Source organism: Odocoileus virginianus, chromosome 1, assembly GCF_023699985.2.
Source record: "Odocoileus virginianus isolate 20LAN1187 ecotype Illinois chromosome 1, Ovbor_1.2, whole genome shotgun sequence".
Lineage (NCBI taxonomy): Eukaryota > Metazoa > Chordata > Mammalia > Artiodactyla > Cervidae > Odocoileus > Odocoileus virginianus.
In genome coordinates this window covers 80,795,077-80,810,205 of record NC_069674.1, presented here as the reverse complement: position 1 = coordinate 80,810,205, position 15,129 = coordinate 80,795,077, and the positions used below count along the sequence as shown (strand labels likewise).

General features: G+C 36.7%; 1 protein-coding gene across 2 annotated transcripts in view; it reads right to left on the bottom strand.

Annotated features, from left to right (window-relative positions):
• The window catches only part of GRM3 (glutamate metabotropic receptor 3), a 227,732-nt gene that overhangs the window by 173,148 nt on the left and 39,455 nt on the right, over nt 1-15,129 (bottom strand). The window lies entirely within an intron of this gene.

The following is a 15,129-nucleotide window of genomic DNA, read 5'->3' as shown; positions in this document are numbered from 1 at the left end:
ATTTTTTTTCATAATTTTTATGAAATAAGAAACAGTGTTTTAAGAGAGCAACATTTTCTTTTTGAGACAGTGCTATATAGTATCTGTGTGACCTCAGTCATAAAATAAAAAGATATTGAGTGCATATTGTGTACTGGGCACTATTCAAGGTACTAGAGAGATGGTGAAGAATAAAAGAGGCAAAAATTCCTTAATGTTCTAAAAATGAATACTGACGATAAACAACTAGAAACATACAGTAACACTATCACATCATACCATGGTGAGTTCTCTGAAGGAAAATAAAAAGTGATGGGATGGAAAGTTGTGGCAGGTGTGTATGTGTGTGTGTGTGTGTACACATGTGTGCATGCACGTGCATGTGGGCCTTTGAGCAGAGGCTTGAATGATGCAAAGTGGAAGCCATTGCTGAATCTGGTGGAAGAGCAGTAGGCAGAGAGAAAAGGAATAGCAAAGGGCTGAAGGAGGCATGTTTGATGAACCGCAAGATCAGTGTGGCAGGATCACAGTGACTGAGGAGGATAGATGCAAAGGAGCAGCTTATGTAGACTCTGTGGTCCATGGTAGGAAATTTTCATTTCCTACCATGAAAACTTTTCCTAAAAGAAAAGTTTTAAAATAGAGAAGGATAGAATCTTATTTATGCTTGTTATGAAAAACTATCACAGACTTGGAAATAAGGCCAAAAGATGGCTATGTATGCTTTTATTATCATATGGGAACAATGTCCAGGAGGCCCTTCGAAGGATTATTTAATTCTTTAAGGGAATATCTTCATTTGAAATTCTTTCTACTTTAGTTTAGAGCCCTGATTCTATGGCATTGTGTGTGGACTTGAAGATTTTTGTCTGTTAGAGATGCAAAGGATTTTTGACAGGTAGAGAAGAAAACTCCATAGGTGATAGTTTCATTGCCTGTAGAACGTTAGCCAGTTTTGTCTCTAAATCAGCAAGCGTATTTCAATATGCTTTTCCTGTATACCGTATTTTTCCAACTATCTTGTGAGCCATCTTCAAAATCCTGGTTGTGTCATTAATTGATTCAGAATTTTTGATGCATATTGATTCTACATTTATATGAGAGTTACAGTTTCAGCTTTTTGAAAATGAGGTACTTTGACATAGAGCTCACGTTGGCAGCTGGATGGGGAATGGAGTGTGTGTGAAGGTGTTGGGGAGAGTTGTCAAGACGGGAAGTGGAAAGGTAGGTGAGGAGGATGGTGCTGAGTCGTGGTGAGGAAGGTGGGAAGTGAATGATTGTACCTTACATTTGGTTTGGAGGAAGAACCAAGACATGCCAAACAGATGAGGGCTGTGATAAATAGAAGGATCTAGGGTGTCTGTTTGGGGGACTGGGAAATGGCAGTACGGGAAGAGCAGCGTTTTCAGAGGAAATGAAGAGATCCGTATGAGATGGTGATCTGATACATGATCTGTGAGTCTCTGGCAAATTTCCTTAGGTTCCAGAGTCAATGTCTCTATTTGTACAATAATCAGGTGAATCGGTATTTAACAAATATTCATAATTATGTATATGTTTTACATAGTTACTTAATGCATTTATTCTATCCATCTGATGTTTAAATATGTGTGCAGGTGTATGTATACATATAATATTTGGCAGAATTTTCCTTGGAATTGGTAAAAATACTCCCATTCCCCTAAATTAGAAAGCTCAGATTCAAGCATTTCAAAAACTAAAGCTCTGACTTTAAGAATTGTTTTACTCTGTAATGTTACAACGCATTACTCAACTGTCAATAAATTGCTTTAAAAAGAAAGCATCAGTTCCTTAATCATACAGAGCCTTATTTCCTTCATGAATTGACAGTTTCTGTCCTAATACTATATGGGTTTAATGTATTCAATAAGATAATTAGTAGCCTTAGAAACTGAAATACTGCAGTCAGATTATTGTTATGTGTTATTATTTGGAGAAAAATGAGCAAGAACAAATTTCTTGCTGGTAATTGTTCTTGAGTATCTCAATGAGGCTGATCCTGACCACCCTGTTTAAATTGCAACACCCTCTATGCCCGTGCCATAGCAGTACTGATGGCTTTCTACTGACATTTTGTTTTTCTGTTTCCAAGGCACTTGTCACCATATTTTAATTTTCTGTTAAGCTAGGTTATATGTTTATTATTCATCTTCCTCCATTAGAATGTAAGCTGCCAGAAGGTAGGGAGCTTTGTCTCTTTTGTTTATTTAAGTATGCTAAGTGCCTCTAATACATAGTGTGTTCTCAATGATTTGTTGAATATATATACCGTATATATGGATGAGAGAACCTCTTCTCAATTGGGAGGATGCCTTATGATCTTAATCAGTAGAACATAAAAAAGACAATTCAATTTGGCCACATACGATTTAGAATAATGATTTACATAATAGATTCATCTTACTATCTTTTTTGTAGGCCGATGTTAAAATATATTTAGTGTTCTAAATACATTATGTCCAAAGTCTAATTAAACAGTCGTAAGTATGGTGAATAAGGAGCTAGCTGTTTATTAGATGCATAATTTAATCTTGATCAAGTGATTTAACAGCTGTTTATCTGTGTCTATAAAGTGAAATGATTAATAATAATGCCTACTTCATTGGGTAGCTATAAGAATTAAAGAAAACAGTATATGAAATACTGTTGAACAGTGTTCTAGTCTATACTATACACACTCAATTAATAGAATAGTTAATATTATATGAATCAGTAGTTTATTATAGTAGAAGATATAAATAACTGCTATTTAGATTCATGAAAATTACACATTAAGAAACTTGGCAAAATGAATATAGAAACAAACAAAACTCATATAATAAACCCCAGCGTGAAACACTGTTTAAAACATACACACAATCCAGGAAAATGACAGGAATTTTGGCACTTAAGAAAGGCAACTTATATGTTAGGATGGTTTTTTACTTAGCATTTTACTTTCTTCCTTACCTCTAGCTGATCAATTTTTGAGAATAAAGGATTTTTTTTTTAATGTTCATTCCTTTCCCAGTTTTAGTTTCAGAACTCTCAGATGGGAAAGGAAATGAGAATAGTAAAATACTTGAGGTTTTAAGGATGAGAAAAGGCAGTAACCATCTAATATTATGGGAATACTGCAGATGGGAATCATGGCAGGTCAAAACTGCCTCCCCTGAGAAGTTTCATCTTTATAATGACTTTAAAATCTTAGAATTTCGTAGAAGGCAGTTTTTCCCATTTGTCATAAGGAAAGAAGAAAATCCCCTATAAATATATGCTGGTATGCAAATAAAGTGGACTTACAGATATAGTTGTTTGAATGAATGTATCCTGCCCACATACTTTATACATTTACATAAATATGGTGCAGATATTTCAGGTATGTTCTTACAGCCTTGTTTTCATCTTTTTCCTTAGTGTTTAATCTCTTCTCTAGAGTAAAGTGTGAAAGTGTTAGTCACTCAGTCATGTCCAGCTCTTTGTTACCCCGTGGACTGTAGCCTGCCAGGCTCCTCTGTCGGTGGGATTCTCCAGGCAAGAATATTGGAGTGGGTTGCCATTTCCTCCTCCAGGGGATCTTCCTGACCCAGGGATCAAACCCAGGTCTCCTGCGTTGCAGGTGTATTCTTTACTGCATGTGCCACTAGGGAAGCCCCAAGGTGGATTCTGTTCCTGGAGGGGGTTTAATACCATTTCCTAATTCTTCCAAAATATTGAGGTATTCGACCAAAGCTTCTGTGTTTCACAAAAGGTCAGAGTATACATCTAAGAGAAGGAAGAGGGTCAAGTCTTCTGAAATCCTCAGAATGACTTCTCCTTTTATATATGCAAATTCCACTCTTTAAGCTTCTCACCCAAGCCTTCTGGTTCTTAAGTGCAATATTTTTTAGGAAAATTTTTCATGTTCACCATAAGGCTCTTGATCCCCACTCAGCACAGTTGTCCTTTCCCAACATCCAGCCGTCTTATGCCAGCACGTGGTGCCACTATCTACCTGGTTGCCCAAGGCAACCATTTACGAGTTTATCCTTGTTTTCTGCCTGTCCCTCACCCCCTGCTTGTAGTAAATCAGCAAGAATGGTGAGTCTACCCACAAAATCTATATTTTGAAGCTGTCTACTTTAATTTTCCAAATGATGACTCACTCCAGTCTGGTCTTCCCCTCACTCCATGTGCTTCTTTCAGTTCCTTGACTCTCTAATTTTTTTTTTTTTTTTTGGCAGTGCCTTTTGGCATCTTAGTTCCCCAGCCAGGGACTGAAACTGGACCCTTGCAGTGAGAGCTCTGAGTCCTAACCACTGGACCTCCACAGCTCCAGGGAATTCTCTTGCCTCTCTAGTTTCTTTCCTGACTCCAGTGAGGCCTGATCCTCTCTGCCTGGGACACTCTCCACTCTTTTCCTTCAAATGTTAATACACTAGTGATGGCTTCTGTGACCCTCCATCTCAAACAGGTCTCTCGCCTGCTGCTGTTAGCTTATGTTTCACAAACTTGTTTCTCCTTTGATGTACTTCCATAATTTACTGTCATTTTTATTCACTTTACTCATAATAAAGTCCTTCTGACTCACTATTTTAACTACAGCACCTAGCTTAATCCTAGAACATGGAATAATTTTCCATGGATAATTCATGGATAATTTTTAAATGAATGTATGATGAATTTGCAAGGTATAAGTCTGATAAGATGTTTAAAAAACTTATTTATGACCAAAAATATAATGGCCTATTATATATAAGCCAAAAATATAATAGTTATTAAAAAAAAACTAATAGGTTAGTGATGGATTTCTTAGAAAAAGCTAAATAAGTTTGTTTTAGGTTTTCTAATATCTATTGTAAGGCCCATCTAGAGACCTCTTTGTGGCTGAATTTTCACTGCTACTTTTTACAAATAAGAAGCTTTTTATTTCAAAAGTTATATCTTGTCACTGTTCATTAACTTTTTGACTAATATCTTATAACTTCTTCAAATTTTATTTGTACAATGCAAAAATATTTGTCAGAAACTTTTTCTCTAAATAAGTGTAAAATACTAACTTTATGGTACCCCAGAAGAGTTATTTTGTTCCAAAACTTTCAAAGTCAAGTTACATGGCAAGCAACAACTTTCCCGAGGAAAAAAGAAGAAATAACATTCCTTTTTCCATTATAAATTTATCCCTGGGCTCTTACTATTTGTAATTGATTTTTCCATTATGTTTCATTAGTGTATTATTCTTATAATAAGATGGCATTTATCTGAAATGGGACTAATATTAGAATAAATGAATTATCTATTTATTGGCTCTTCTCCCACCTCTTTTTTAAAATCTCAGAGCTTATTGGTAACTCTGAATATTGTACGTGAAATGTATGCCAGTTGGGATGAAGATAATAGAGCTGATTCAGAATTAAATTCTAAGAATTCAAGGTTTTGAATAAATACAAACAGAATTAATTGTTCAACACTATATCTTGGGACACCGCATTTTTGGAAAGACTGACTTATAACTGTCTATTTCTTAACAGTTTGTGAACATAAAGACAAGATCCTCATTTTAACCAAAAAAGTCTATCTTTAAATAAGTTATTATATGTAGTATATTATATATTTTATGTGTATTTATACATACACACATATGTATATATATATTCATTCTACAGTTGTTGGGTATAGTGTTTTATAAACCAAATTAGGTCAAGTTAGTTAATAATGTTCTAAACTTCTCTATGTTGAATTGATTTCTTTGTCTGCTTTCTTATTAGTTACTGAAATAATGTATTGAAGTTGCCTCTATGATTGTGGATTTGTATGTTCTTTAGTCAGCTTTTGCCTTATGTATTTTGAAATTTATGCTATTGTGTATTTACAAATTTATGACTTTATAGTTTCCTACGAACTTGACCTTTTTATTACATTGAAAAGTATATCTTTATATCTTATTATTCTAGTTAAGATCTATGTCCAATATTAATATAGCCATATCATTTTTCTTTTGGTTAATATTTACATGGTATATCTATTTTCATACTTTGGTGCTTTTACTTTAAAATAGATCCATGCATTTAAAGTTTCTTTTATAAAGAGAATATGCCTCCATTTTGCTTTTTATTTGGTGTGATAAATTTTGTATTTTAATTAAAAAGTTGAGTCCGTTTACATTAACTATAACCACTAACTTGACTCTTTTAAGTGGACTGTTTTGTTTTCCATACTATTTGTACTATTGGTCCTTTTCTCCCTTGTTTTTTGACTTCATTTATATTCATCAATTTATCATTCTTCATTATTAATCCATTTTATAATTCCTTTGAGATTTTAACTTTTACATTCTTTTAGTGCTCTTTTGAGTGTTTACATTACTGTCTACAATATGCTTTTACTACTACTTGAACATGTTACATCTATATTTTGTCAGTTCCTCAAACTGACAAAATATACAGTTGACCCTTGAACAACTTGTGGGTTAGGGGTGCCAACCCCCTATGCACTTGAAAAATTCAGGTATAACTTTATGCTCTGCCCTCCATATCTACTTCTCTGAAATTTCAACCAACACCTAATTGCATAGTATTGTAATTATGTATTTATTGAAAAAAAATCTACTGATAAGTGGACTTTAACAGTTCAGATCTTGTTGTTCAAGTGTAAATTGTATATATTTTTGTTTTAATAGTCAATATGCAGTAATTTTTTTACCCATAAATAAATCCTTTTTTTGCACTGCTTCCTGAAGTTATATGTTTCTCTGAGATCATTTTCCTTTAGTCTCAAAAGTCTTGTCAGTATTTTGAAATGCAGATCTGCCTGCAAAACACCTTTCAGTTTTTAATTTTCTAAAAATAGTTTTATTTTGCCTTCATTTTTTGAAAAATAATTTTGAGAGGTGCAGAATTCTAGGCAGTATATTTTTTTCAGCATTTTAAATGTCAGTCCATTGTTGTCTTATTTCTACATTTTTCATGTTCTTGTTGCCTTAATTTTTAATAGTGTTAACTACAATGTGCCTAAGTGTGGCTTTATTCACATTTATCCTACCTAGTGCTTGTACAGTTTTTGAATCTTAAATGTACAGTTAGACACTTTACATTAATTTTGGAAAATTCCCGGGCAATACTTTTCAGATATTTAAGTTTTATTATTCTGTCTCTTCTACTTCAAATACTCAGATGATGTGTATGCCAGACCTTTTCATTGAATCCTTTGTTATTCTTATTTTTCCTTATGTTTTCTATCCTTTTTTATTTTATAGGCATCAATTTGAGCACTTTTTCTTGTCATGTATTTAGTTCACTAAATTACCTACTGTGCTGTTTCTAATCTGTTATTGAACCCATCAGTTAAATTCTTGATTTCAATTTTTATATCTTCAGATGTGAAATTTCAGCTTGAGCCTTAGGGATTTTAGATTTCTGCTGAAATTTTCCATCCATCTCTTTATTTATTATTAATATATTAATTATGACTATTTTAAAACCACCTTCTGATAACTTTAATATCTGAAACACCTGGACATCTATTTCAATTCTTTTATGTTTCTTTTAGCTTCTGGTGGTTTTCTTCTGTTTTTAGCAAGCCTTGATTTTGAGTGAACACTGAACTTCATAGACAGTGAGTTAAGCATCAAGTTTTCTTTGGCCAGTCAAAGGTACTGCCTTTGGGTCAGCCTCTTAGATGCATGCCTTTGTCCTACTTTTAGGGAAGGATTTATGGGTTCAACAAGGCAAATTTTAATATATTAACCCTGCCTCTCCAATTTGGAGGGACTTAAACAAACTGATTTCTGTTTTTCCAGCACTAGATGTTTCTAGAATATCTGCTCTCCCTCTTGCCCCAGCTGTTGCTTTGTGGTGGGTTTCTTGGAGTTCCTCCCTGTGTACCACTAGAGAAAAATTTGCGGCCATATTTTGGGCCCTCCTTCTGGGTTCTCTTCTTCCTTGGATTTTGCCTCTGAACTTCCAGCTTCTCCGGCAGCCTTGCACTCTAACTTTGGTCTCTTCCGTGAAACAAAGCCCCTTCTTCCCCTACTGAGCCTACCCCCTGCCAGTGCAGCCTGTCAGAGTCTCCAGGGAAAACACCCCAGGAAGCACAGCTCTTCTTTAGGTTTGTAGCCTCTCTGTTTGCCGCTTGCTTTAGTTGCTCCTCGGGACTGCAGACCGTTGTGTCTTTATATTATGTCCAGAATTTTAATTGTTGATAGTATGAGGGTTAGTCTGGTATATATAGCTAATCTATCTTGTTCTTTGTTCAAACTGAGGGTTATTATTTTTAAGCTATGTATAGTAAGCATTCATTATTTGCCAGGTATGGTGCTCAGGGATTTAACTGTATTCTCTCATTTAATCCTCACAGCAGTCTTTGAAGTAGCAGTTCTCAATTTTCTAGATAAAGAAACTGAGACTTGGAGAGGATAATTAACTAGCCCAGGTGACACAGTAGGCTGTGTATCTAGATCTCTCTGACATGGACGGTGGGAAGGGCGAGGGCAGAGAGCAGCAAGGCTTGCTTGGGGCCCTCAAAGGACACCAGGGCGTGCTCTACTTTTTTTCTGACCGATGATGCTTTATCTCCATAGTCTTATTTTACTTCTGATTAAAAAGTGAGCTCTATAATCTTTACTGGTAATATGAAATAACACCAAGAAAACAAGAAAAACATGTTTATTATGTTCGCCAAGCTTTATTTAAGAACACTTTTGAGGAAACAATGTGTCATGCCAACTGTCTTTGCTGCTTTAATTGGTACTTGAAGAAATCTTCCGATCATTCAATAAACCTTAAACCACTTTCTATTTTGTTTTCTGCAGTCTATTAATTGAGGCTAGAAAACATGCTGCGGGTGGAAGCCAATTGAGGTATTTGAAATAATGAAAGATTGAGCCTGTCTGTAACTTTGAATGGAAAACAGTAAGTAGCAAAGTCTGGATAAATGCATAGGAAATAAATAAAACTCCTATGTTATGTTTACTCTGTGCCAAGTGCTGTATACGCATGCTTGGTTAATCCTCAGAGCACCTCTCTGATGTAGGTTATTGCCATTTAACAGATGAGAAAACTGAGGCTAGAGATGACTAATAAACTATCCAACATCACAAAACTAGAAAGGGAGGGCAGGATGAATTGGAAGAGTAGTACTGACACATATACACTACCGTGTGTAAAACGGATAGCTAGTGGGAAGCTGTGTATAGCACACAGAACTCAGGTCGGTACTTTGTGATGACCTAGAAGGATGGGACTGGGGATAGGGAGGGATGCTCAAGAAGAAGAGTATATATGTATACATGGAGCTGGTTTGTTTTGTTGTATGGTAGAAACTAACGCAGCATTGTAAAGAAGAGATGGGATTTAAAACCTGGCTGCCTGGCTTAGGTCTTCTGCACAGGAAGACAAATGATAAGCACCATCTAAAATAACTCAAATTCTTGAAGAGTAGAATATTATTCATAGTTGACTCTCTGATGACGTTAAGCACTGTCACCATATTTTCTGTTTTCATACTGGTTAGAAATTTTGCTAAACAAAATCAGTCCACCTCACAGTATGTTTCTGATACTGCTAAGGAGAAGGAGGGTAGCTGGAGGCAAAAGTTCTACAAGTTTTAAGCAAAATTTTGATGGAAAAGGATATTCTGGATGTAGAGAAGGCCTAGCTATGATAGGTTGTGAACACTTCAAGAATTAAAAAGGAATCAGAAATCTATTAGAAATGGAAACTGGTTGCCATGATCATTCATTCAGGTATTCGCTAATTCTGTAAGCCTTTACTTGTTACGTACCATACATTGAAATAAAACAGACCATTACTGAATATTTACTGTATGCCAAATAATTTCCTGAGTAGTTTTAGAAACATCATCATACTTAATACTCACAATAGCCCTTTGTGGAATATTTTATTTCTACTTTCAGTTGAGAAAACCATGCCTTAGTGGGCATTAATCATTTGTGAATTGTCAAGAAGCTAATAGCTGAACAAGTGGCTGGGATGGGTTTTGAATCCAGGACTGAGTGACTCGAAGAGCAAGACTGTCATCCTGTGGGGGGGCTGGTCCAGGCATGGGGAAGGGGAGAGTGGTCCCAAGGAAAGTAAGACAGAGTTTGGGGCCACAGAGAGCTTTACGATCTGGTAAAAGAGATAAGAAAACAGCAAAAACATGGCAAAGAGAATGTGGTACATATCATAATTTAGATGCAATATTTAGGTCTTCAAAGGAGGGAGAGATTGCTTTCAGCTATGATAGAGATTTCTGAAAAAAAGGAGTGGTTAGTAAAGATCTGAAAAATACCATACAAACTGAAAAACTACCATAAAGAGCTATGACCGTGCATTACATACAACAGCCACTGCAGTGTCACTTCTGTGTTTGAAATGGAAATGGCCACTCCCTCCTCTGAGCTCCTAAGCACTGATCTGATTTTTTTTTTTTAAAATGGTATCTGTCACTTTCTATCCTGTATTATGATTTAATGTGTGTATGCTTTCTTTTTGACCTCCTTCAGAGTGGAGACTTTTACTTCTCAGGTGAATCAGTCCAGTCTCTGGTACCATGCCTGCACCATGCAGGTCCTTTGCACACTCCCCTCTCCTTTGGTATCAGTGACATCATGTCTCCTGGCTGTCTTCCCGTCTCTTTGGACTTCCCCTGGGCAAGAGGTTGTGTCCTCTGTGTTCAGTCTCTGGCCACCTACCTCTCACACCGCACCTATTGAAGACATCATGCAGTCAGTGGTACCCTGTGGGCTGATGTCCCCAAATCAGTAGACGTTTCTTTTAAGCTTCCAGTTGGTTTGTATAATTCCCTGGCATCCATCTTCATTTGTGTGTTTCTTGGGCACTGTGATGTCAACATATCTCAAAGCAAATTTGTTACCTTTCCCTTCTCCAGATCACCATTTCTTCCTACACTTTCCATCTCAATAAATGAGATGGCAAGACCATACAGGCACTCGGGTCATTGACCCCTTCTTCTCCTCTCCCTACCAATTTCTGGCTACTTGGTCATTAAAGTTCCTTTACAGTAGAGGAATATTTCTTCAGTCTCTTGGCTGTCATAAGTCTCCATGGCCGTCATCAGTTCAAGCCCCATCATTTCTCCAGATAACCTGAGTCTCCCTGACATCAGGCTTGCCTCCTTATGATCCATTTTTCTAAATTGCTACCCAGAATGGTTTTTTAAATGCAGATCTGAAAATGCCACCTCCTTTAATATGTTGATGCTTTGTGGATAAGAATTAAACCACTAACCATGGGAAGTACAAACAAACTCTTTTTCCCCACTTCACCTCTTGTTTGACTCTGCTTCAAACCAAAATCCCCTTCCTATTGAATTGCAGTCTCTGCTCTTTGGCCCACTAGCTCCTTATCCACCTGGAATATTGACTTTCCTTCTCTATTTGGCCAACTCAATCTTCAAAAATAAACTTAATAGTCACATCCTCCAGGAAGCCTTCATGATACTGACTCCAGTCTTAGCTGTGTCTCCTGTATGCTGTAATCTCACTCACCTCTACTATAGTTCTTATCACACTGGAGCCTCATTTTTTTCACAACTGTACTCTTTCTCTTTCTCTAAATATTTTGAGAGAAGGAAAGTTTCCTTGGAGACATCTCATTCTCTGGCACATTGCAAGAAGTCAGTCAACAGTGGTTGAATGAATGATAATACTTGATGAGTGACCAAAATGTAGTCAGAGAATAAAGAATTCACCTCTTTTCAGGTGAAAACTGAACTCAGTTCAGTTTCTGGATGTGCTGTGTGATTTTCTACTTCATGACAGTATGCCTTTGACTTCCTCTTCCTCATCACTGCTCCACCACAATCCTCCCGAAACAAAAAATAAGGCAAGTATAAACTAAAGCAGAATCCAAAGCAAAAAAGAATAAGCAGAGTCTCTCTTTTAAGTATGCACTAATTTGAATCCAGTGATCATTACTTTTCTTTATAATTTATTTTATCTTATTGGGTACATAGGGGCTTCACAGGCATCTCAATGGTAAGGAATCTGCCTGCCAAGCAGGAGACATGAATTTGATCCCTGGGTCTGAAAGATCCCCTGGAGGAGGAAATGGCAACCCACTCCAGTATTCTTGCCTGGAAAATCCCACAGAGGAGCCTGGTGGGCTACAGTCCATGGGGTCACAAAGAGTTGGACATGACTGAGTGACTAAAACAGCAACAGCATTTAGTACATAGGCTTGCAACCCCTACAAGCTGTGGACTCTTTAATTTTGTAATGGCTTTCATATAAAATGCTATATATTCATGTTTATGGCATGCATTATATTTTAGTTCTGTTACATTTTTTCTTTTTTGTGACACCAGATCCTGATGTATATGAGATACATATATAGATAGATATCATTTATATATGTATACAAAGATATATGTATATGTGTATCTAAGTATCTATATATTGATATTATACTCTATGCTCTGCAAATGCTCTAGTTAAGTGTGAAAACTGCTTAACTAGTCAGTCTGGTTATTAAAAATTCCTGAAGTTGTTTTACTTTCAAAGATACTGGACTTCTGGGTTAGAATTAATAAACTAACCACTGGAGCTGTGAGTTCCTTGGTGTGTACTGTCAACTTGAGGCAGTGTCACTGATCTATGTGGCTTTGCTTTGCTGATACCTGTGAATGTTAGGCACCACCTACTTATCATAGGAACACTTTGTTACGAAACCAAGTTAAGTTTATGCTTTCAAATGGCTTATTTGTTCTTTGAATTGCAGGGATAGTTCTACATTTAGTTCACCTTTGTCAGTGAGTCTATGCTTGTTGAAATCGTGGAGATAGAAAAGTGTAAAGAGAAGATAGGATTCAAATCAGGAAATCTCAGAAGTAAGATATTAGTCCAGAATTCAAATGTCTACCAGAGAATTTATAATATTTCTTCAGGCATATGTTAAATGTTGGGCCATTGCTCCATTCATTGACGCTTGCCAGCTGCTGTTGGGTCATGCCAACATCATTCCCCACCCCACTCTCCTCCCCTGGCCACCAAAAACTTCCCTAAAATAAAAATGGAGCCATTCATAAATAATATAGACACATTTAAAAAAGAGCATGTTCATTACTAATTGATGGTAGGACACATTAATGTCATATACTTTCTACTGAATTCCACTAATGTGACAAGGTATGAAATATCCAGAGAAAAAGGAAATGCAAATGAGATAGAGTATCTTTTCATCTTAGGAATATTAGAATTAATCTACATGGCTGAATCTTCTTGGCCAGTGTGGAGATTCCCCTTGAAATAATGAATTGTGGGTCCTATAACTTCTGTTGAAAAGCTTTCTATAAAGGAGAGCTTGCTGTATGGTTTTGTCACAGCTCTAACTGATGAAGATACTGTGAGAACACATCCTGTTTACTGTGTGGGTGTGCTCTTCCTGCTACCCAAATGCTATGCCAATTGTGCTGCCCAAAGACATAATTGAATATTGGATCTACATTGTGCATTGCACTGGAAAATAGGAAGAAAGACCTCAGGTAGAGAGGAGAGAGTACTTTGTTTCTCTGGGCTGCCAAAGGCAGTGGTGTATTAGTGCCCACTACATAGCGGCAGGCCAGGACTTAGAAGTTATGAGGTCAAAGAGAGATGTTAGGACTTGTTTGTGGTGGTTCAGGTGTAGCTAACTGCTCAGAGCATGTCTAGTGGGAGGGTTCAGGGAACTCTGAGAACAGCCCAGCCGCATGAGCCCAGCACCTCGGGCTTCTTAATTGTACAGATCTTCGACTCTTGTACTCTCTATGATCATTCTTCTTCTGCAACCAGTTAGTATTTAACAAAGTCTTATTAAAAGCTTTAATCTGTCTAAATTATCCTAAGGAAAAAGGACTTCATTCAGTACTGGGACTTAAAGTAGGATATATTAATTTGGGAAAAGACTATCTGAAGCTTTCATAGTGGAGGCAGCTGAAAAGAAGTAGAAAAGAACTTTTAGGGGAAGGTGAAATTTAGGAGGATAGAGCCTAAGCTGTTTTATTAGCTGTCTTATCCATCAGCTTATACTTTTAGGACTAAATCTTAGAGATTTATATTTTATAATTATTCAAGTAGACCATATTGTCTGAAGATTGTTCTTTACAACTTTCCCATATGTTCTGTTTATTAATACTATTCATCCTTTTGGAGATCTTTTGAATAAAGTTAATAGCAAATACACATGAGTCTTAAAATGTGTTATGCCAGTTACGATATTCCTCCTGAATCTTTTCTTCCAAAAGGACTGTAGCTTCTTCAGCAATCCTCATGCTTTGTGGTTCCAATGTACTTGATCATCATGATGATTTATTTCTAGAACCTCATATACCTTTTGAAATGTGGTTGCTCAGTCGCTAAGTCGTGTATGGCTTTTTTGCAACCATGGACTGTAGCCTGCAGAATCCTCTGTCCGTGGGATTTCCCAGGCAAGAATACTGGAGTGGGTTGCCGTGCCCTCCTCCAGGGGATCTGCCTACCCAGGGATCTAACCCATGTCTCCTGTGTCTTCTGCACTGGCAGGCGGATTCTTTGCCATTGCAATACCTGGGAAACCCTCAGTGTAGCAAGCAGATCTGAGCAGTGGGACATGGCAGAGGGCTGGGGGACTGCTGCCTTCCTTGCTCTGCAAGTTCATTTTCCATTAGAAAGTCTATTTTTAATTTTTTTTAATTAAAAAAAATACTATTTGTAATTATCCTATCCTGTGAACATCTGAACCTGTAATTATCTTACCATGTAACAGAAAGAAAGTTCCCATTGAATATATTTTGTTTTAAATGTGTGGCTTTGAGTAAATAAATTATAGAGATAAAGATGTCTGCACTGGTTAACCTGGTCTAACCACCGAAAGAGTTTGATTCTTGTTTTTAGATAACTTTGTCTTCCTCAGCAAAATAAGTCACTTGAATAAACAGATAGGAACTTCTCTGGGCAGGTTTTGGGACTAATGAGTTAATAATGTATGAACCATGAGAGATCCAAAGAGAAGATCCAGTTTCTGATGGAAGGGATCAAGGATATGGGTGGAGAGCAGGCCTGGGAAGTGGGCAACTGGCAGCCGACACCATTACTTCTATTTTCTTCCTAGTCTACTGTAAACAGCAAAGATATTTATCTTCTTTTTAAATATACTGGCTGTTCGCTGTGTCCATTTGCCTGTGTGGGTGAAGTAG